General features: G+C 37.5%; 1 pseudogene; it reads right to left on the bottom strand.

The window, feature by feature from the left end:
- Nucleotides 1–3,395: 3,395 nt before the first annotated feature.
- LOC137028241 (uncharacterized) overlaps nucleotides 3,396–23,374 on the bottom strand; it is a 40,595-nt pseudogene continuing 20,616 nt past the window's right edge.

Raw genomic sequence — 23,374 nt, forward strand, 5'->3', positions numbered from 1 at the left:
ATTAACCACAGATTTGAGATTTAAACAACTACATTCTCGCCTGAAAAACTTTCAAAACTGCATTTCATGACACAGTAAAATAGTTTTTAAATTACGCGGGGTTTCTCCTCCGCTTGCTGGTTGGTGCCTGCATGGACGTCTGAACTTTGCAATCTTGGTATTCTGAATCGCCGAATGCAAAACTAGTCTTCTTTTTGTGACAGACAGCCTCAAGCCGAGAAGCAAGAACAAGATCTGCTGTAGTATGTCCTCCATTGTTGTTTACTATATCGTTTTCTACTTCGCGCGAGAATGACGTTGATCACTATTTTCCGGCTACACCACGCCTATCAAGTAAGGGTACTGTTTGCGGTGGAAACGCAAGCCTGATCAAGGTGTACCGCTCCGAACCGTACCGAACTGTACCGAACCGAACCGTACCGCTCAGTGGAAACGAGGCATTAGAGGCCTTTATGAACCCCCTGAAGTATGGGTTAATTTTTTGGATCAGTGTCATTTGCATATTTCAGCATATATTCTGACTCAAACAATCTGTTTCTATCAGCAAATACTTAAAATAAAGTGAGAAGATCTGCTGCTGATCCTGAATGTCTTGTTTAATGAGTATTGATAGTCTATGGATCATCACTATTATCAGAGCAGCTGAATTCTTTATTTTATGTCAATAGATCCTGTTTTCACCTCATTCATTATGCTGATGTATTCAGATTACCACATTAAGATCATTTTATTGGTGTCAACAGACTTACGCAATCGACACGATCAGCTATTGTGATATAGGTAAGTATCATAACGCTGTTTATTTCAATAATGTAGATGAAATCCTAAGAAATAAAGAGAGAATTTGGGAATTGGTATTTACACTTTGCAATTAATGTTCTTAAAAGTTACTTTACTATAAGTAGTATAGATAGATGGGTAGGTGAACATAAATACTTAAAATGTGTGAAATAAAAACTAACAGTGATTTCTTCTTGATTTTGTCATATCTGCTCCTCCTCCTTCAGTGAAGCCCCTCCCACTGTAATTCACCAATAAATGCTGGAATATTCCCATCAGTCTATCTGTTGGATACCCGTTTATATAGGACTAAAAGGAAATGAATTGGCAGATTAATTTTTAATTGATTTTTTTTAATGCTATATCTGAAAATGACTGATTAGGTGTTTAGGAGGTATTAGGAATCTTGGCCCATACTTTTTCTAACCAGCAGGTGTCGGTAATGCACGTCTTACAAAAGTAAGAATGGCAGAGTTCAGCTCCAGCCCTGCTCAACACACCTGTCTGTAATTATCATGTGCTCCCGTGTTTTATCAGGGTTGGAGCTAAACATTTTTTTTTTTTTTTAAAGTTCTGTAATGTTTTCGTGTGCTTTGGTGTGCATAAATTTATGAATTATATGGACTTATGTTATTTGGTGTCCTTTTGGAGTCTCCAAGTGTCCTTTTTTTTTTTTTGGAAAAACACCTAAATTTACCTTGAAAATATCTTGCAGAAAATACTGTTTTGTAAGAATCAATCTTCAATCTGAAGGTTTAATTTGCTGGATATAGCAAATGATGACAAAATTAACATGTTTAACAAGATAAATGGTGTTTGCTTAGTTTCACGATAAAAAAAAAAGGTATGGACAGCCCTAATTTATTTATAATATTACTTTCTGGTAATTTCAGACCTGTGGAGGAGGATGAAGAGAGTGAAGCTGGAGAAAAACTGAAAAAATGATACCATTGTAAGGCTGGAGCCAAGATGTCTGAGAATACTCTCTGAGAAAACAAAGGACATTTATGGAAATTTGCATTTGAACTCCCTCTTCAATATTAGCTTCCTCATCCTAGACGTTAGTCGATCACCTTAGCAGAGCCTCATCATCTCACAGAAGGATGCTCAACTGTCGTGATTAAGTGAGTTTGGAGTGAAAACATTGTCTTTTGTTGGACAAGATGTTAATAAATGTCTTTAGTTACCCGGGACATCATTCACTACCCTCCTCCTCGTTCATTTTTTAAAGTCAGCAACCTTCTTGGTATTCCTCAATCAATTTATTATAAAGAATATAACAAGAAAAAAATCATAAAATTATAAAATAATGCCTATTTTTGTATTCATTTTTTGTAAAAATTATAGGGTCGCAAACGACCCGAGGTGTGTATGAGTGTACATATATTTTTTCTGCACGACAATAATTGAATCTCAGATGATGGAATAAGTGCAATTCACCTTTTTTCCACAAGGTGGCAATGTCTGATACACAATGCTGAAGTGACGACTCATTTAGACAGAAAACGAAATAATAAGAGAAACATGAAATGACTCAGCGATTTACTGCAGAGCAAGTACTGAACGCAATCAAACATGTCTGTAACTGTTACAGGATGGATCTGGTGAAGCTGTTAGCGATCGAAATATTGATTTTTAAGATGTTGAAAATTATACAGTTCTGAGAATATGTTTGAGATTGCAAATGGGCTCATATTTGTGACCTCAAACATAAAACTAGCCCATTATTTGCTGAATTTACTGGGAAATGAGCTCTGACGAGGACAGTGATGATGGCATAAAACATCTGCTCAAACGGAGCCCTTTCAAGCTCCAAAAGGTAACAAAATATGATTTATTTTATTCTTCTGTAATTGTTACTCTAATATCAGAGGAGTTTTATATCATCATGACAGGTAGAGATCTTTCCGTGTTAGATATAGGTCCGGGTCGGTAAAGACCCGAATATGTAAGAATGATTGGCGAAACAGTCATGCATTTAAGTGTTAAGCAATAATCACGTTTGAGTTCAATGTTATTTTTCGTATCGTGCAATAAATCGTGCAGCCCTACAACACTATACATTATGGATCTCCAACTGAGACCGATGTGATGCGCATCTCAATGAATAGCCAACATTAAAAAAGATACAAATGAAGCAACTACCAATGCAATACGATTCACCCCATTATGATGCAATACATTTTCGATTCGATTCAAGTGCAATAAAACTCATTCTTTTTTCTTTTTCAAATTACTGTTAAAATTGAATGGATGAAAAATTGTGTGATTACTCCATCAAAAATCGAATTATTATTAGTATTAGTAGTAATAGTAGTATTGCATTAAGAGTCATTAAGACATGAAATGACTCTGAAAACTGGAAAATGCTGCCTATTTGTTCTGCGTTTCTGACTCATGAGAGCAAGCAACATTTAGTTTGTCCAGCAATACTTCAATGGACGTAGCAGCTTCAGAAAGATGGTCCGTTGTTCCATGACCACCCTAAAACATCAAAACCTCTATAAAACACCATATCAAACAAAATATGTGTATTTCATGTGACTAAAATTATGATTTTTTTTTAAAACTTGATGCAAGAAGAATCAACAGACAATAAAATTTTAATTCTTGGGTGAGGCAAAAAGAAAGTAAATAAGAGTGGAAACAATGATACAGATCTTTCTCATCTTTCAACAAGACAGCAAAGCATCTCAAGAGAATAAAAGTGAAGGCGGCCAGTTGCAAATCTACACGACAGAATATCTTAAAGTGTGTGTTTTCTAAATACACAATAAGTGGAAGAATAACTAGTTGTTTTAAAACAATGAAGATCAAGTTAATAATAAATCAGCCTCTTCAACATCCTGAAATGGATCTGAAGATGAACTACTTAATGTGATTTCTTTTTGCATGTCTGCGTAGAGAAGATAATTGACTGAAACTCCTCCCACATGCAGAGCAGTGATACGGTTTCTCTCCAGTGTGGATCCTCTCATGTTTTTTCAGGGATCCTGAATGACTGAATCTCTTGTCGCAGTTTGAACACATGTAAGGTTTCTCTCCAGAGTGAATTCTCCAGTGTTTTTTCAGATCTACAGCTGTAATAAAACACTTCCCACATTCAAAGCACTTATGATCTCTAACACCATTATGTACTTTGTGATGAAGTTTTAAATTATGCAACTGTGAAAATCTCTTTCCACACAAAGAACATGAATATGGTTTCTCCTGTGAATGAACTTTCAGGTGTTCCTTCAGGCCTGAAACCCTAACAAATATTTTGCCACACTGATCACAATTATGCAGTTTCTCTCTAGTGTGAATGTTTAGGTGTTTCTCAAGGTTTCCTCTATGTGTGAATGTCATCCCGCATTGATCACATATGAACGGTTTGTCTCCAGTGTGGATCATGATGTGTGTCTTGAGATTCTTTTTGCATTTCAAAATCTTTCCGCACAGATGGCAGGTAAAACATTTCTTGTCTCTTTTTGTCAGTAAAGAAACACTTCCAGCCTGTGAGTGAGTTTTATCTGCAGTTGTGACATAATTACGTTTCTCCACCTCTTCACTCTCCTCGTTCTCTTCCATCAGGTCTGAAACTAAAAAAGTTACATTATTAATATATTATAAAAACCAGAGGGAAATGTGTGAGAAGTGAAAAAGATTAAAAAGTGAACATTAAAGTAGACAACAGCTACACATTTTAGTTTGGCCTTCTGACATGGAAAATCAATGTCAATGTTAATCAAATCTGGTTTCACTGACCATTTGATCAAAACAAGAAAATGAAAGGCCATATTTTGTACATTATACAGACATGTGAATATAGAAATATGACCAAGGAGGGGAAAAAAAAAAACAGATTTAAGGGCACCTTGATGCATTTTAAAAATATAACCCTTTTTGACAACAAACTCCCAAGAACGAGGGAGAAACGCAGAAGAATATTTAAAAGGTCTAATCATATATTAATTACCTTTATGAGCACTACAGTCTCTGAACAAATGACATGTCAGTTTAACACAAAAAAGGCATAGTTACTCGTAATAGCAATTAGAAATTTGATTAATTGTGCAGTCCTATCTAATATGTTGTAATTTTTATAATGTTGTAGATTTATGTAGCAAATGGGAAAACAACATTATTGGCTATATTTTGAGACAAAGGTCTTGTTTGTATGTTTTTTTTTTTTTATGTTGTATACATACATTTTTTGTATGTTTCTCAGTTTGGTTCAAGGTAAATAAAGCAACAGTTCTTCAACAACATGAGAATATGTAAAAGTACAGTATTTGGGGTAAAAAGCACAGCTGCTGTTGATAATAAACAGCTGGAAGACTTTTCCTTTTGTTGACATGACATGGTTACAGATAATAAATAAATAAATAAATATCATATATTAAGTTGGGTGTCCACCTTAGAGATGATCACCATATTTATAATGAAACCATCATATTAAAAAAAATATGATATTCTTACTTCTGTAAAGCTATAATTAATTATTATGGAATCTCATTAAATGCTTTCAGAATCGTTACTTTTTAACATGTTTTGATTCTGTTTTATTTTATTTATTTTAAAAAAACATTTAATGACAGTACATTTATTGAAAAAAAAAAAGGATTATTTTATTTATCTAAACAAACAGAAAATAGTACACATTTTGCTTGATTGTATGAGTATTCACTTAAATTATATTCAAAACATTTTATCTAAAGTATTTGTATCAATACTTAATTTTTCACCATGCTGGTTTTACCCCATCTGTCTGTGGCACTAAAAATTTTTTTCTGCAATCATACACTAGGCAAATAGTGAAAAGCACATTTTTATTAATTTGTGCCTTTTTAAGTTTTTTCGCTAACATCTCACTGTTTTTGTTTTTAGTAGCAATTGACAAATCATAAAACCTTCTCCTTTAACAGTGTTAAATTTAGTCAGCAGACACACACATAGCGCTGTACCCGATTAAAACAATTCAGAAATGAACCCGTTGAATGTTATTTAAACAAACTGTAAAGTGTGTTTTAAAATTGTGTAAATAAGCGAAACTGCTGAACTCACCTCAGAAGACTCGACGCTGACTGAAAAGAAACTCGCGCGAGTGGTGATGACGTCATTACCGCGAGACAAAACCAATGGTAGATTAATAAAACCGCGCCAAATTGTTTAAAACGTCAAAACATCTATAAAACAACATATCAATAAAAAATAAGACTATTTCATGGCTTCTAGATGTAACTAAAATTATGAATTTATTCTTGATGCAAGAAGAATCACCAGACAATAAAAGTTTAATTTAAAAGTTTATTGACAAACAAGATAGTAAAGCATCTCAAGAAAAGAAAAGTGAAGGACATTTGCAACGCTTACATCTGTGTTTTCTTTAGATGTTTTAAACAACAACAAAAAGGAACAGGTTAAAAAATATGTTTTGATGAAAAAGAACCATTTAAACCTGTGAAATGCTTCTACTTTCATTAATAAAAGTGTAAACAAACAACATATGAAAATTGGACATAATATGAAACTCAGAATAAAGCATAATGATATGTTTTATATCATGAAGTAAAATAATTCACAAGAATTAAACTGTTAAATATTATAAATTTGATAAATTTTTGAGTTTATCTGAATCTCACAGTTGAAACTGCTGGTCTTGAAGATGAACTTTATTCACTGTGACGAATTTAGGTGATGTTTATTTGTCCTGTCACTTGTTTTGGCTGGTTAGGACAGATTTTTTGTTGTTTGATGCGTTATTGTGTCACATTCGATGAGGATACATTCACACTTGAAAGTGATGGATCTGAAGATGAACTAACTGTGATTTGTATGATTGTTTAGAGAAGATGGGTTCTCTCCAATGTGGATCCTCTCGTGTGTTTTCAGGTTCCCTGACTGACTTAATCTCGTCGCAGTGTGAACACTTGTAAGGTTTCTCTCCAGTGCGAATCCTCTGATGGAAGTTTCAAATGATCAGCTGTAAAAAAAAAAAAAAAAAATCTTCTCACACTTAGAGCACATATGGTTTATTTATTTAATCTTGAATTAAGTTGTCTTTAAATTGTCTTTAAGTTGTCGTTAAATACAAGAAAAGACCATCACTACATTTACACAGAGAATAGAAAACTCTGTATGCTATTTGACTTTGTGGAAGGATCATTACAGCTCTTTGGCTTTGACGGACTTCACAGGATTCACAATGAGAGACAGCACCAGCCATTTTGTAAAGTTCACTCGTAAGGTAAGCTGCACTGAATAAATGTTAATTTTTAGGTCAAATTTATCTACAAAAATTTAATATTACAACATATTCGATAATTTGTGAGCCTATTTAGGAGTGTTTTATAAGTTAAACATCCGAGCGAAAGACGGTTATTTTGTGTTGATATTTATAAGTTATATGTCCGAGGGAAAGGGGAGCTATTTAAGTTTAAGGGGACATGGTATTTTACCTTGTCCGATTCATGGAGGCTCCATCTTGCAACTTACAGGACTTGAAGGATCTGCTGATAACATCCCAGCCCGATCACATGAAAATGTGTATCAATAATACCAGTGCGTAATCTCGTGGAATGTATACACGAAAATTAGTTTTGGCGTGCATATGATACGCAGTTTTTAATGTGCATATGATACGCACTTTATGGCGTATTATATGCACGAACCCCATACCAATAATCCTACCCAAGATTACCGAGCATGTTACATAGATGTCATAAAGTGCTTATCATATGCACATGAAGAACTGTGTAGTATATGCACGCCAAAACTCATTTTTGCATATATATTCTACGTGATTAAATACACATACTATTGATACGCATTCTCATGTGATCATGTTGAACATCTTGGTGCAGATACCACAGCACACCTTCACTGCCAGTCTAAAGCAATTAAAACATCTAGGAAACAAACTGCAAGTTATGAACAAATTTTATTTTAATATGAAAAGGGAAACCTGTTAAAACATGTTAAATTGGCAGTAAGAACAATTAAGTAAAATTAAAACCAAATGTTTGTTGACAGCTAAATAAATGCTTTTTTAATGGCACCATCTAGCCGTCAGAAAAAACAACTATAAAACAACCAAATTGGCTTTCTAAATGTGAGATTTTCTAAAGAAATTACAGCATGATAAATAAAAAAGGCATAGCTGTTTCAACCCAAATTTGGGTCAAATATGGACAAACCCAACCTTTGGGTTAAATTTTTTTATTTCAATATTTAGCCCAACGGTTGGGTTTGTCCATTTTGACCCAAATCTGAGTTGAAACAAAGAAGTGAAGAAGGTTTAGGTAAACATATGAAAATACATCAATAATTCTCTAAATGAGCTCATTTTAGGCTAATGGGCATTGTTTTTAAAGTACCTGAGTCACACGACTGCTTGTAATACTGAACAGGAATGTTTATTTCTACCAGAAAGACTTGGGAGGCAAGATAACATAACAACAATATTTATTAACAATCAGCAAGCAAAATATTGTAAGATAAAGTTCTTTGGCGTAGGTCCCGTCCGTAGCTTACATCCTCAAGGGTTGCGGACTCTGCATTTCCTGCCTGAAGATGAAGGCAGTGGTGTAGCCGACCCCCTGGGAGGTATGGACAGGGACCATCCTGGTGGTGGTGGGGAGGATGGAGGTGAAGGTTGGCGTCAGCATCTGGGACTTAGACAAGTGTCAGCAATCTTTGATACTCCAAGTGTCAGATAATGATTGGTTAGATCTAAACTAATAAGTGACATAACATTGAGTCTTCCTGGCAGAACTTACGCTAGAGATTTCATTTCTTATTGAACCACGCATAAGAACATTTTGATTATTGATGAGTACCAACACAAACTTACATTTAATTATGGGGCATTTCTAACGAAACATGGTGGAGACCTGGACTGAAGTTATTGGTTTACGTCTTACTTATGAATTTATTGCTTTGTCAACACTAAATAAGAAATTAAAATGTTACAAAAATGCATTCTTTATACTTGGCAAACACCTGTGGTTAACAAGCGGAATCACTGAAGGAAAGAGAAACAACAAGAACACAAACTAGAAATGCACCAAGTCCAGGTGTAAAGCCACACCCTTCAGCAAATCTCCTGTAATTCAGGGACAAACACACATCAACTCACTGGGACATCACCTTACTTAATGTGATTGTTTGTAGTATGACTGTGTAGAGAAGATGAGTGAGTGAAACTCTTCCCACATAGAGTGTAGTGATACGGTTTCTATCCAATGTGGATCTTCTTGTGTTTTATTAGTTTTCCTGACTCACTGAATCTTCTATCGCAGTGTGAACACTTGTAAGGTTTCTCTCCTGTGTGGATCCTCTCATGTGTTTTCAGGTCTCCTGACCGACTGAATCTCTTGTTGCAGTATGAACACTTGTAAGGTTTCTCTCCAGTGTGGATCCTCTCGTGTCTTTTCAGTTGTCCTGACTCACTGAATCTCTTTTCACAGTGTGAACACTTGTAAGGTTTCTCTCCAGTGTGGATCCTCTCATGTGTCTTCAGGTCTCCTGATCGACTAAATCTCTTGTCGCAGTAGGAACACTTGTAAGGTTTCTCTCCAGTGTGGATCCTCTCGTGTGTTTTCAGGTCTCCTGATCGACTGAATCTCTTGTTGCAGTGTGAACACTTGTAAGGTTTCTCTCCAGTGTGGATCATCTCATGAGTTTTCAGTTGTCCTGACTCACTGAATCTCTTGTCGCAGTGTGAACACTTGTAAGGTTTCTCTCCAGTGTGGATCCGCTCATGTGTTTTCAGGTTTCCGGAATCATTGAATCTCTTGTCGCAGTGTGAACACTTGTAAGGTTTTTCTCCAGTGTGGATCATCTGGTGCCGTTTCAAATGTTCAGCTGTAATAAAAGTCTTCTGACACTCAAAGCACACATGATCTCTTATGCCAGTATGTATTTTCTGATGTTTTTTTAAACTTTGCAGCAGTGAAAAACTCTTTCCACAGAAAGAACATGAATGTGGTTTCTCCTGTGAATGAAATTTCAGGTGGATCTTCAGGCCTGAACCCCTCAAAAATGTTTTGCCACATTGATCACATTCATGCGGTTTCTCTTCAGTGTGGACATTCATGTGTTCCTTAAGGGTTCCTTGCTGTGTGAAACTCTTTCCACACCGATCACATGTGAATGGTTTCTCTCCAGTGTGGATCCTCATGTGAATCTTTAGACTCTTTTTGCATGCAAAACTCTTTCCACACTGACGGCAAGTGAAACATTCCTTGTCTCTTCCTTTTAATAAAGAAATACTTTCAGTCTGTGAACAAGTTTTTTCTCCAGTTTTGACATAATGATGTTTCTCCTCTTCACTCTCCTTATTCTCCACCATCAGGCCTGAAAAAATAGTAAAAAAGGTACATTATAAATGAATCATAAAAAAAGAGAAGTGTGAATTGTAAGTTAACAAAGGCACAAAATTAGGATCTTTTAAAATGCATTTTTATAAAATGAGGCATATTTTAAAACATTTTAACCAGAAATGTTTCTGTAGTGAAAACAATTAAATGTCCCACAAAGCACAAGATGGGGCCCTTCCCACCAGCAGTGACATCATGTATGAAAAGGGGGTTCGGGAGGTGAACGAGGTGATGGTGAAGGAATGGTGACAGGAGATGACAGGGGAGTGACATGAAGACAATGATCCCCTGGCGGTGATATTTGGGATGGTCCGCCAGCACAGACCCAGAGCTTCCCAGAGCCGACAGTCCATATAGGGCAGAACTAATGTGGTGTTTGTTGTGACTGACCACAGCTGGGGACGACCGCGGGAGACAAGGAAGAAGGATCCATGGGTGCAGACGGAGGACCGCAGGAGCCGAGAGACATCATGTGTGAAGGAGGCCCAGGCGAAGTCTTAGAAAGGAGCATCGCAGGTGGAGCTAGAGAATCTAAAAGGGACACAGGTGACCCAGAAGGGAGGAAGGAGCTTGCTGAAGCCATAGGGGAGAGGGACAGAGCTTAGAAGTCAGCCCGGATGTCTGTGGTGTAGGTAGAGCGACGATAGACCAAGGGGAAGCCGGTGGGATGAGTGAACCTGGTGCCGTCACTTGGATATTGGTTCCTTGAGGAGCTGGATGTGGGTTGATGTCCAGGGGCCAAGGGTGTCCAAGGCCAGAGGCGGAGCCGCAGGATCCTTGATTATGGCCTCTGCTGATAGTTGCTTGACCCTGGCAGGGCATCTCCAGGGATGTTGTGGGGCTGGAGGACAGGCTGAGCTCTGGGACATGATGATGGTGAGAAATGTTACTTCGATACACAGCAAAGAAATGAGTACGTCATAGTCCATTTCACTGATCATGCAGTCCTTATACATTGGTCACGGGTTAACACCCCTACTCAGATGAGCTCAGGAATTCTACTTCCGGCCTGATGGAGAAGTTTGTCGTTTGCTCCTCAGGCTCTGGCTCACCTTTCGCGGTGGATGGTCCCTCAATGTCTGCGGGGGGCTCACGTGCGTTCTCATGGTTTCCGCTAGACTGTCTTCCGTATACAACTTACAAAAAAAGCTTAACTGACATTTCCATAAGTTGAATACAGAAGGCGTAGAACAAAGTGTAAGTGCATTTTACTTTATGACTTGTTAAATATGGATATTTTTCTTAAACAGACTTCACTTCACTTCAGAAGACCTTCAGAAGGTATGATGTTTATGACAGACAGATGCACTTTCTTCAGCTTCATACTCCTTGGTCCCATTCACTGCCATTATAAAGCTTGGATGTGTTAGGATATTTATTATATAACTCAGATTGTGTTCATCAGAAAGAAGAATGTCATATACACTTAGGATGGCTTAAGGGCGAGTAAAGCTTAGGGTAATTTACATTTGAAAGTTAGCTAATCCTTTAAGTCAAAACATATTGAAATGCCCCGCCTCAATGTAAATAAACACATTGCAACTTGCTAGCTTGAATGTTGGCAAACTATCATGAAGGGAAAGAAATCTTTCGATAAGCTGCTTTGTGTACAGAGGTTACTGGGGAAACTATTCTATTTTCATTCAGCCTGTTTCCATGTTTCTACACACCAATGTGAAAATTGTCATGTTCTTTTGTGTATAGAACTTGACCAGAGTAACATTTAATTAAAACTAAGAATAAAATATCAAGTACAGCTTACCCTTATGTGTAATATACTGTACTATAAAGCTGCTTACATATGCACATTGCATGTTCTGTGTTTCTTTACAAATTGACATCACCAACTACTGGCTTGGCAGCAGAATACAGTGTTTTTAGGTGTTTTGACGTTGTCATCTGTCATCTTTTCCATTTTTAGTGCAATGTTGTCTTGTAAAAGTATACTCATATTGAAGAGATTTTATTCCTAGACAGTATTATTGTGTCACATTTGGTGAGTATGCAGCTGTACACTTGAAAGTGCTGGATCTGAAGACGATCTACTTACTGTGATTGTATTTTGTATGATTGTATAGAGCAGATGATTGAGTGAAACTCTTCCCACATGCAGTGCAGTGATACGGTTTCTCTACAATGTGGATCCTCTCATGTTTTTTCAGATGTCCTGACCCACTGAATCTCCTGTCGCAATGTGAACACTTGTAAGGTTTCTCTCCAGTGTGGATCCTCTCATGTCTTATCAGAATTTCTGACTGACCGAATCTCTTGTCGCAGTATGAACACTTGTAAGGTTTCTCTGTGTGAATTCTCTGGTGTCGATTCAAACTTGCAGTTGTAATAAAAGTCTTCCCACACTGATCACATATGAATGGCTTCTCTCCAGTGTGGATGATCATGTGTTTCTTAAGGGTTCCTTGTTGTGCGAAACTCTTCCCACACTGATCACATGTGAATGGTTTCCCTCCCATGTGGATCCTCATGTGAACCTCAAGTCTCTGTTTGCATGTGAAACTCTTTCCACACTGATGGCAGGTGAAACATTTCTTTTCTCTTCTTTTCAGTAAAGAAATACTTTCAGTCTGTGAGAACGTTTCTCCAGTTTTGACATGTTTCTCCTCCTCTTTACTCTCTTCATTCACCAGCATTACATCTGAAATGAAAAAAGGTTACATTTTAAATAAATCACAGAAAATCTGAGAGAAATGTAAAGTGAAAATAGAAAATAAATTATGATCATTTTGATGCATTTTTATAAACCTCTGTCCATGAACAAGGTACACTGAACTACAAGTTATTTTAAAATGTTATCAGCACACATCCCGTGTTTCCTTAGAGAGAACTTTTAAATATTTGATGAACTCCACAATTATCTATCCAGTGTTTCCCAAACTAACTAGACTGTGGTTGCCCGCCACATTCTAATTTGTCCAGTCAGTCTCAAAATGAACCAACATTATGAGCACTGAAAGGTGAACCGAATAACACTGATTATCTCTTCATCGTGGTGACAGTTAGTAGGTGGAATGTATTAGGCAGCAAGTAAAAAATTTGTCCTCAAAGATGAAGTGTTAGAAGCAGGAAAAATGGACAAGCGTAAGGATTTGAGCGAGTTTGACGAGGGCCAATTTGTGATGGCTAGACGACTGGGTCAGAGCATCTCCAAAACTGCAGCTCTTGTGGGGTGTTCCCGGTCTGCAGTGGTCAGTATCTATCAAAAGTTGTCCAAGGAAGGAACAGTGGTGAACCGGCGACGAGTGGTGTATTCTTAAATATGAGCAGTCATTACTAGGGCTGTATTTTATTAATCGAGTATTCTTGTGATTATTCCATTGATTAATCAAGTAATCAGATAAGTATTTTTTCTTTATTAAAGAGCAGTGGCTGAAACACACAGGAAGGACTTGGCCAGCTTTGACAGCATTGGAGAGTGTGCTGTATTTTTTTCCCCCAACACAACAGCAGATTCTCCTTCTTGGACAGGGGATGTTATCCAAAATACATAAAAACCTCCTTCTGCACTGATTGGGTGATCTGCTGCTGCTCATCCTCTTCAACACTGCCGCTGGTGTCTGATGATGTTCCCAGTATGTTGTCGAGGAACGATGCTCCACATGTGTTACTCAGTTGTCTTGTGCTGTGGTGGAGGCTTCATTTTCACTTATGTTGGGCTGCCTTACTTTCTTTTCGGCAGCCAGTGCCATGGTTTGTACTGTGCTTTGGACTTTCAATGTCGTCAGCAGACAAGACCTTAGGTTTTCTAAACCTCAAGAGCAGCAGCAACTATGACTGTGTTTGGAGATTCAGGGTTGAAACACAGATAGTTCTTGTCATCTTGTTGTGATCTGTTCTTTCACATGAGCCTGGTATGACTTCACTAGTGCAGTCTCAAAAGGCTTTGCACTAGGGGTAACGTATTACAACACCGTAGCTCCATCGAATGGCTCAAGGGCCTGAATTAGCTCCTTAATCATGTTCCACTGTTCAGGCCTGAGATCAAGCTAGTGATATTTTCCTCTCTGAGTCATGGCTGTGTCTGTGAGGGCAGCAGTCTCCAGAATCTTTGTTCCAGCAGACTGGAAAGCATTTGATAAGTGCTGTTCTAGCAAGTACCTTGCACCAGCATGTGTTGCGGTGTACCCATTTGCTGCTGCTTGACCTTTAGCTTGGTGCATGCTAGTTCGCTCTTTTTAAAATGTTCAACAAGGCATCTTGCAGCAGCCAGACACTTGGAAATAGTGTCGTGGTTCTTCAGATCACTTTGCACAACCAAGTTCAGGGTGTGACCTGAACGCTCAGGTTTTCTAAACCCGGGATCCAGAGCAGCAGAGACTAGGATCGTGTTTGGAGATTCAGGGTTGAAACACAGATAGTCCTTGCCATCTTGTTGTGATCTTTTCTATCACATGAGCCTGGTATGACTTCACTAGTGCAGTCTCAAAAGCTGAAATCTATATAGAATTATTAAGGCTTTGCACTAGGGGTAACATATTATAACACCGTAGCTCCATCGAATGGCTCAAGGGCCTGAATTAGCTCCTTAATCAGGTTCCACTGTTCAGGCCTGAGATCAAGCTAGTGATATTTTCTTCTCTGAGTCAAGGCTATGTCTGTGAAGGCAGCAGTCTCCGGCCATCTTTGTTCCAGCAGCCTGGACAGCATATGATAAGTGCTGTTCCATCGGTTACTTACATCTTGCACCAGCATGTGTTGAGGTTTACCCATTTGCTTCTACTTATCCTTTAGCTTGGTGCATGCCAGCTCGCTCTTTTTAAAATATTCAACAAGGCATCTTGAGGCAGCCAAACACTTGGAAATATCTTGGTGGTTCTTCAGAGCACTTTGCACAGGCAAGTTCAGGGTGTGACCTGCCCATCGGACTAATGCCCAAATAATGCCCATATAACAAATGTAAAATAAAACAGCTCAGATCATATTTAGTTCTTATCAGTGTGAACATTTATTAAATCTCTTTTCAGTAACCATTTGATCAAAACAAGAAAATGAATAACTGAGTCATAAAATCAGGACATAAAAATCATCTGGTCTATAACAAGTCTTAAAATTAGATCAATAAAACCTCAGATGAACAGCAATAAATGAAATATTACACTGTGTGATTATGTATTTAACAAAAATAAAGCCAAAAGTAAGAAGCCATGTGTGACAAAATAAGATTCAATTGCTTATAGACACACCTATAGCAGGAATATGTTGAAGTAATCTTTTTCTATTTGACTTTATCAGTCTCTCACATCATTGTTGAGGAATTTTGTCTCACTCTTCTTTACACCATTGCTTCAGTTAATTGAGGTTTGTGGGCATCTGTTCATGCACAGCTTTCTTAAGGTCCCACCACAGCATTTCAATTGAGTTGAGGTCTGGAATTTGATTAGGCCTTGATTCTTTTTTTTTTCAGCCATGCTGTTGTAGATTTGCTGGTGTGCTTGGGATTGTTGTTAGGCTGTCTTGTTGCATAACCCAATTTCTGTCAAGCCTTAGCTGTCAGACAAATGGCCTCACATTTGACTCTAGAATACTTTGGTATGGATCGAGGAGTTCATGGTCGACTCAATGACTGTGAGGTGCCCAGGTCCTGTGGTTGCAAAGTAAGCCAAAAATCATCACCCTTCCACAACCATGCTTGACCGCTGGTATGATGTTTTTATGCCAATTGTTTTTTTTTTAAAAGCATTTTAACTCCTACTACCCTCAAATTCCTATGGAAGCAATAAGGGTACATTTAGTTTGTCACACATGGCTTCTCCATGTTAGCTTAGTTTTTGTTAAATAATGACACAGTCTAATATATCATGTAGTTGCTCATCTGAAGTTGTATTTACCTAATTTTGAGACCTGTCAAGGATCAGATGATTTTTTTTTTTTTTTTATTATATCCCAATATGTAAAACCACAGAATTCAAAAGGGTGTACCTTCTTTTTCACATGACTGTAGAAAGTGTTCCCTATATTATTTATTTGTTTAACTATGTTTTGTCCTACTATAAACACTAAATCTGATGAACTGCTTTATATCCTTATTGTTCTTCAGCCTCATGAATGAAGAGTCAGGAATACACACCAACCTCTTTGTTCTTCAGTGTGTTTCATTCTGCAGTGTTCTGGATCTCTCATCTTCTCACTGTCCTTCAATAAACTCTGTCTTTGCAGATTTCAGCTCTTCCTGATGGATTGATGCTCGTCTTCACTTGTAGACTGATGGGAATATTCCAGCATTTATTGGTGAATTGCAGTGGGAGGAGCTTCACTGAAGGAGGAGGAGCAGATCTGACAAAATCAAGAAGAAATCACTTACTGGGTTTGTTTTTATACTAATTCACACATTTTAAATATTTATGTTCACCTATCTATGTATTGTTGTGACAAATAAAATAATATCAGTAAATATCAGGCCTAACATTATGAGCACCGACAGGTGAAGTGAATAACACTGATTATCTCTTCATCATGGCACCTGTTAGTGGGTGGATATATTAGGCAGCAAGTGAACATTTTGTCTTCAGAGTTGATGTGTTAGAAACAGGAAAAATGGGCAAGCATAAGGATTTGAGCGAGTTTGACGAGGGCCAATTTGTGATGGCTAGACGACTGGGTCAGAGGGTCAGCTCAAATTGATCAAGAAGTTAATGCTGGTTCTGATAGAAAGCCACTATGGGTTCAAATGTACTATAAGTAGTATCTAAATATTTTTTTTAAATACAGAAATAGTATATTAAAAGCACATTTTAGTTCATATTTCATGGTGTCTCAAAATAGCACAGTTGAGTACACTTAGATGTTCTTAAGATGATCTTAAGAAGTACTAAAGAAGAATTTTCATGTACTTTTCCCATGCTGACCCCTGTTCACCACCGAAAGAGCCAACAGTGGGCACATGAGCATCAGAACTGGACCACGGAGCAATGGAAAAAGATGGCCTGGTCTGATGAATCACGTTTTCTTACATCAAGTGGATAGCTGTGTTTCGTCTAGCACAACTTCCTTCCCTTCATAGTGATGCACATTTGTCCATACCTATACCAAAACTTAACATCAGAATCAGCACAGTCAGCGATTGTTTTATATAGTTATTAACGTTTTAAAACATTGAGAGCATAAAAATCTGTGGAAAAGACGTGGTTCCCCAGGCTGAATTGTGTGTGCGCACTCCAAAACAGATCGCAAATAGACAAACAAATTACACTGTGGGCTTTGGATGCACATCCAAATGATCAAATATACACAAAAATATAAAGTACCAGATCGATAAGCAGTATCTCTAAGATAGGCATTGTTGCAGATCATGTACACCCTTTCATGGAAATGGTATTCCCTGGTGGCTGTGGCCTCTTTCAGCAGGATAACGCACCCTGCCACAAAGCAAAAATGGTTCAAGAATGGTTTGAGGAGTTTGAGTTGTTGACTTGGCCTCCAAATTCCCCAGATCTCAATCCAATCTAGCATCCGTGGGATGTGCTGAACAAACAAGTCAGATCCATGGAGGCCCCACCTCCCAGCTTACAGGATTTAAAGGATTTGCTGCTAACATCTTGGTGCCAGATATCACAGCACACCTTCAGGGTTCTAGAGGAGTCCATGCCTCTGTTTTAGCAGCAAATGGGGGTCCAACACCATATTAGGAAGGCGATCATAATGTTATGCCTGATTGGTGTGTGTGTATATATATATATATATACATACAACTATAAGAATACAGTTAAAGTAGCAGACCGATAAGCAGTATCTGTAAGATTAGTAATACTGTTAAAACCTTAATGGTACCTATCCCTACACCTACGTAAGCACTGTTGCAGACCATGTGCCATTTAATGGAAACTGTATTCCCTGGTGGCCTCTTTCAGCAGGATAATGCTCCTGCCCACAAAGCAAAATTGGTTCAGGAATGGTTTGAGGAGCACAACAATGAGTTTGAGGTGTTGACTTGGCCTCCAAATTCCCCAGATCTCAATCCAATCGAGCATCTGTGGGATGTGCTGAACAAACAAGTCCAATCCATGGAGGCCCCACCTCCCAGCTTACAGGATTTAAAGGATCTGCTGCTAACATCTTGGTGCCAGATATCACAGCACACCTTCAGGGTTTTAGAGAAGTCCATGCCTCTATTTTGGCAGCAAAAGTGGGACCAACACAATATTACGAAGGTGATCATAATGTTAAGCCTGATTGGTGTGTATCTTCACAATAACTTATCTTGTTGATTGCGCAAGTCTGTTGACACCAATAAAATCATATAAAATCTTATCTTATGATCTTAATGTGGCAATTTACGGATCTGAAGAAGAATGAGGTGAAAACAGGATCTGACATGAAATAGAGGCTTTTCAGCGGCTCTGATAAAAATGATGATCCATAGACTGTCAATACTCATTAAACAAGATATTCAAGATCAGCAGCAGATCATCTCACTTTATTCTAAGTATTTGCTGATAGAAACAGATTGTTTGAGTCATGCTGAAAGACTATAAAAGTGCCTTAATATTACTATACTTATAAAATCATACAGAAAAACACAGCAAACACTGTCAGCCACTGTAATTTGCCCATATGAATCTAAGTATAGTTGTATTTTCTAATAACTGCATTCATAGCAATCCATAGTTTGCTAACATCTTACCGTTTTGTATGTGAAGAGAAAGGCAACTCATAAATCCTTCTTCTTTAAAAAAAAAAAATTCGTTTTACTTAGCAGACGCACAAATAGCGTCGAACCCGAAGAAAACCTGTCAGAAATGACCGCGAAATATCGCGAACTGCTTACCTCAGAAGACTCGACGCTGACTGAAGGGGGAGCGCCGAGCGTTACGAAGGCGGAGCATACATGAATATTAATGAGTTTCCCAGACATGCGCGATTGCGCACATGCGACTGACTGATTAGTTCACATATTTCAGCACAATAGTGGATTATTCCATAAAGGTAACGTATATTCTCAGCGTCGCGGCTGATTAATAGGCTACCTAAACTACAGTTGTTTACTTCTAGGTAACAGTTTAGCCTATAATGTTTTCATTAGTATGAACGTTGTGCAGTCATCTGTAACTGAATGACAGGCACAGAACAGCCTTCAGCTATCGTCTACAATGAATTCATCTTGTGAGTATGTGTCTGTGGACATTAAATATTCTTGTAACCTATAATGTGATTATACATGTGTTGTTAGCTTACCTGTTCTGACTAACATTATCTGGTTTTCCAGTTGGTGACAAATGCTAAAAATGTTGCTGAAATTATATTGTTTTTTCATGGTTTCCATTTAGGCTATTTAAGATACACTGACAGCACAAGGTTAAATTTTTAAATTACACAGTAAACCCACCCAATCATCTCAGAAAGATCATACTGATTTCCTATAACTGGAAAATCAAATAAAATATTGTTAAATACATCTGCCATTTCAATGATGTATTGCTATGTTCTTCTGTTACTTCACCTTGTGAAGATTTAAAACATGGTCATCCCTCTGGAAATTAAAGAAATAATAAAGATTTTTTGCAACCTTTTGTTATTCTCTGCCATCCGTTCTTTCGACCATGTGTCACTTGTGTACCTGGATATACAATAATGATCACTGATATAAATGGACAATTTATTTTGATACACAACAAACATTCATTATTTGGCATGAATTCAGGTTGATCAGGAAACTTTTTCCCAGTCATCTCAATGGCAAAACGTGTCCCTAAACTCACTGTTATTAATGTTCATAAACACGCATTTTCTTCATTGGGGTTTAACCTGTTAACTGTCACCCCCACTTTTTTTTTTTAAACATGAAAGTGCACTATCCAAACTTAAATGGTTTTAATTCAAGAATACTTTGGAATATAGACATAAGGCTGGTATTGTTTTAAAGATGAAATTTGGTAGAAGTGAAAAAACTTATGTAAGTGAAAGAGGAAAAAAAAAGTTATAGAAGTTCAAGTTTATGAAAATGTAAAAATAAATTTTATATTCTATATAAAATATATATTTTATAAAACAAGTTTTACTCTAAAACTGCAAGGAAATCAAAGATTTCAGGTTGATACCTCAAAAAATGAGCTTTCAGTAAGATTTTGTTTGGGTGCAGTACCACACTTTTTCACTAGATGACAACCAAGCTCCATTTCCATATATGGTTTAAGTGATCTGAACCATATATTTCCATTATTTTCATACTATTTATAAAGTAGACATCCTATATATAAGTAGTATGGGAAGTTTGGCAGAATTTGATATGAATTCAGCCTCTAATAAACATAAAAACAATGTTGGGTATAGATCACCGCCACAATCATAAATAAATTTTTCTATTAAAAACATTTTCAGACCTTTTTTTGGATGTTATTATATATATATGATTTTTGAACTCTTGGCATGAAAACAAACATGTTTCAACCAATCTTAAATGATTTGCACATTATTTCAAAATAAAGGTCTGAACATGCCTTATAAGTATGAACATATGCTTGTTGTAAATTGAGAAATTATTGCTCCTCTGTAATTTATTTTGAAAATCAGTCACCAAATATGAAATTCTAAGCTTTCAAATGATATATAGTTTGTCAAGATTAGTTCAGGTTTAGTATAGAATATTACTGTTTTAAATATGTAATGGCTGTGGGCCCACCGGTGGGCCAGTGACAGTTAGCGAAATTTTGAGAGAAAAATGTAACTGTTGGATCTATGTCAAAACATATATCACAAATCCTGGAATAAATATGGATTATGGCCTTGATTTGCTTTTGCACAGATAGCAGCATTGTGTCGGCCCAGATCTGGCCCACATGCTGCACTGAATTACATGTCCTTGTGTGGGCCGTTTCTTCCTCACTGTAGAGAGAGCGCGTGTGTGCGTAGTTGCCAGATTGCAAAGGTAAAGTAAAACGTGTTCTTTTAACAGAAAAGCTCTGATTGAGGGTTTAATTCTGTAAATCTGGCAACCGTGAGCATGAACGCACGTAAAAGCAGTCTGTAATGTTTTGTCTCCTTTATTTGACAAAAACAAAACTTGATTTCAAAACAGTGATTTTGTTAATTTTAGCCACATTTCAGTCTTGTCTTTTTTCATCAACAATATTGCATGTGTTGATTTAGTCACAGTTATCGTTTAATGACGTCTCTCTCATCGTCTCATCTTAGTCCTGGAAAAAAAAGGTCATCAACATTTTGTTTTCATCATGTTTTCATTAACAAAATTAACACTGGTTCTGTGCCTGTAAAATATTGCCTTAAAATATCACGTTAAGTATCGTATTGTATCGTTAATTCAGTATTGCGATTTGCATCGACTCGTGGAATGAGTGTATCGTTACCCCCTTAATATCTTGAATATACTACATGAGAAACAATAAAAAAGACAGTAGATGTGTCCCAAGCATTTGACAGGATAGAATGGGACTCTCTCTTTGATGTTCTTCCAAGATTTGGATTAAGTGGATTCGGCTGTTACACAGACCCAGCTGTTGAGATACTAACTGATAACACCATCTCAAATGGGTTCCCTTTATCCCCGCTGTTGTTTGTGTTGGCAGTCGAACCCATAGCTATGGCAGCGAGAGCACATACAGAAATATATCATGCATAACATTATGAGCACTGACAGGTGAAGTGAATAACACTGATCATCTCTTCATCACAGCACCTGTTAGTGGGTGGATATATTAGGCAGCAAGTGAACATTTTGTCCTCAAAGTTGATGTGTTAGAAGCAGGAAAAATGGGCAAGCGTAAGGATTTGAGCGAGTTTGACAAGGGCCAAGAAAGAAAGGCGCGAAGAAACTAGGAAGAAACTAGTGATACAGATACAATATGAGTTAGTTTGAACACAAATGTCAGATACATTTCTCTCTTAAAAGTGTTATGACCTTCTGTTTTTCTTAGGCACTTTTTACTTCAACTGCGTCTGACAAAGGATTATTTAAAGGGGTAGTTCATCCAAAAATGAAAATAATGTCATTTATTACTCACCCTCATGCCGTTCCACACCTGTAAGACCTTCGTTCATCTACAGAATACAAATTAAGATATTTTTGATAAAATCCGATGACTCAGTGAGGCCTGTGTTACCATCAATGTTACTGCACCTCTCAAGATCCAGAAAGCTACTAAAAACATATTTAAAACCATTCATGTGAGTATAGTGGTTCTATCTTAATATTATAATGCGACAAGAATACATTTTGTGCAACAACTTTTCAACAATATCTATATGGGCCAATTTCAAAATCCTACTTCAGAGCTCAAATCAGTGAATCGGAGCGCCTAAGTCATATGATTTCAGCAGTTTAGCTGTTTGATAGGAGATCCGAATCACTAATTCGAAACAAAATATTCATAAAGCTCAGAAGCTTTGAAATCGGCCAATATGGATATTGTTGAAAATTCATTATTCAGTTTTATTTTGGGTGCACAAAAAGTATTCTTATCGCTTTATAATATTAATATTGAACCACTGAACTCACATGAACTGTTTTAAATATGTTTTTAGTACCTTTCTGGATCTTGAGATGTGCAGTAACTTTGCTGGCAATGCAGGCCTCCCTGAGCCATCGGATTTCATCAAGAATATCTTAATTTGCGTTCCGAAAATGAACGAAGGTCTTACAGGTGTGGAACGACATGAGGGAGAGTAATTAATTACATAATTTTTGGGTGAATTAATTTTTAATTTCTTAAAAACAACAAGAACAATTAATTCAAGATCATTAATTTATTGCCAGGTTAAAAAGCAATAAATGTTTCTATTCCCTTGAAATCCCCTCACAGATAAAACCTTGACGTCTGAGATCACATACATTCAATAACAGTCTGTTACGGATGCTGGTGTAGAGAGACGAGGCAGATACGGATTTCCACAATCGTAAGAGACTTTAATAGAAACAAGGGCAGGAACACCAAACGCAAACATAACACAACAGAGAACGGACAAGGAGTGCAGGGAGTGAGTGCAATATTTGGGGAGTGCTGACAATAGAGTCCAGGTGCAGGTGATGAGTGCTGATGAGGAGTAGACGAGGGAAGTGAGTGCAGGTGTGGAAACAGGAGGATCATGGGATATGGAGTCCAGGAAGACAAGGGATCTGTAACAGTACCTCCCCCTCCCGGTAGGCGCGTCCTCGCGCCGTAAATAGAATAACCGGGAGGGGGGGGGGGGCGGGCGCCCTGGAGACCTCATGCAGGTGCCGGGGGATGAGTGGACTGGAGTGGAGGTCTCCAGGGCGGATCCATGAG

Source organism: Chanodichthys erythropterus, chromosome 10, assembly GCF_024489055.1.
Source record: "Chanodichthys erythropterus isolate Z2021 chromosome 10, ASM2448905v1, whole genome shotgun sequence".
NCBI lineage: Eukaryota > Metazoa > Chordata > Actinopteri > Cypriniformes > Xenocyprididae > Chanodichthys > Chanodichthys erythropterus.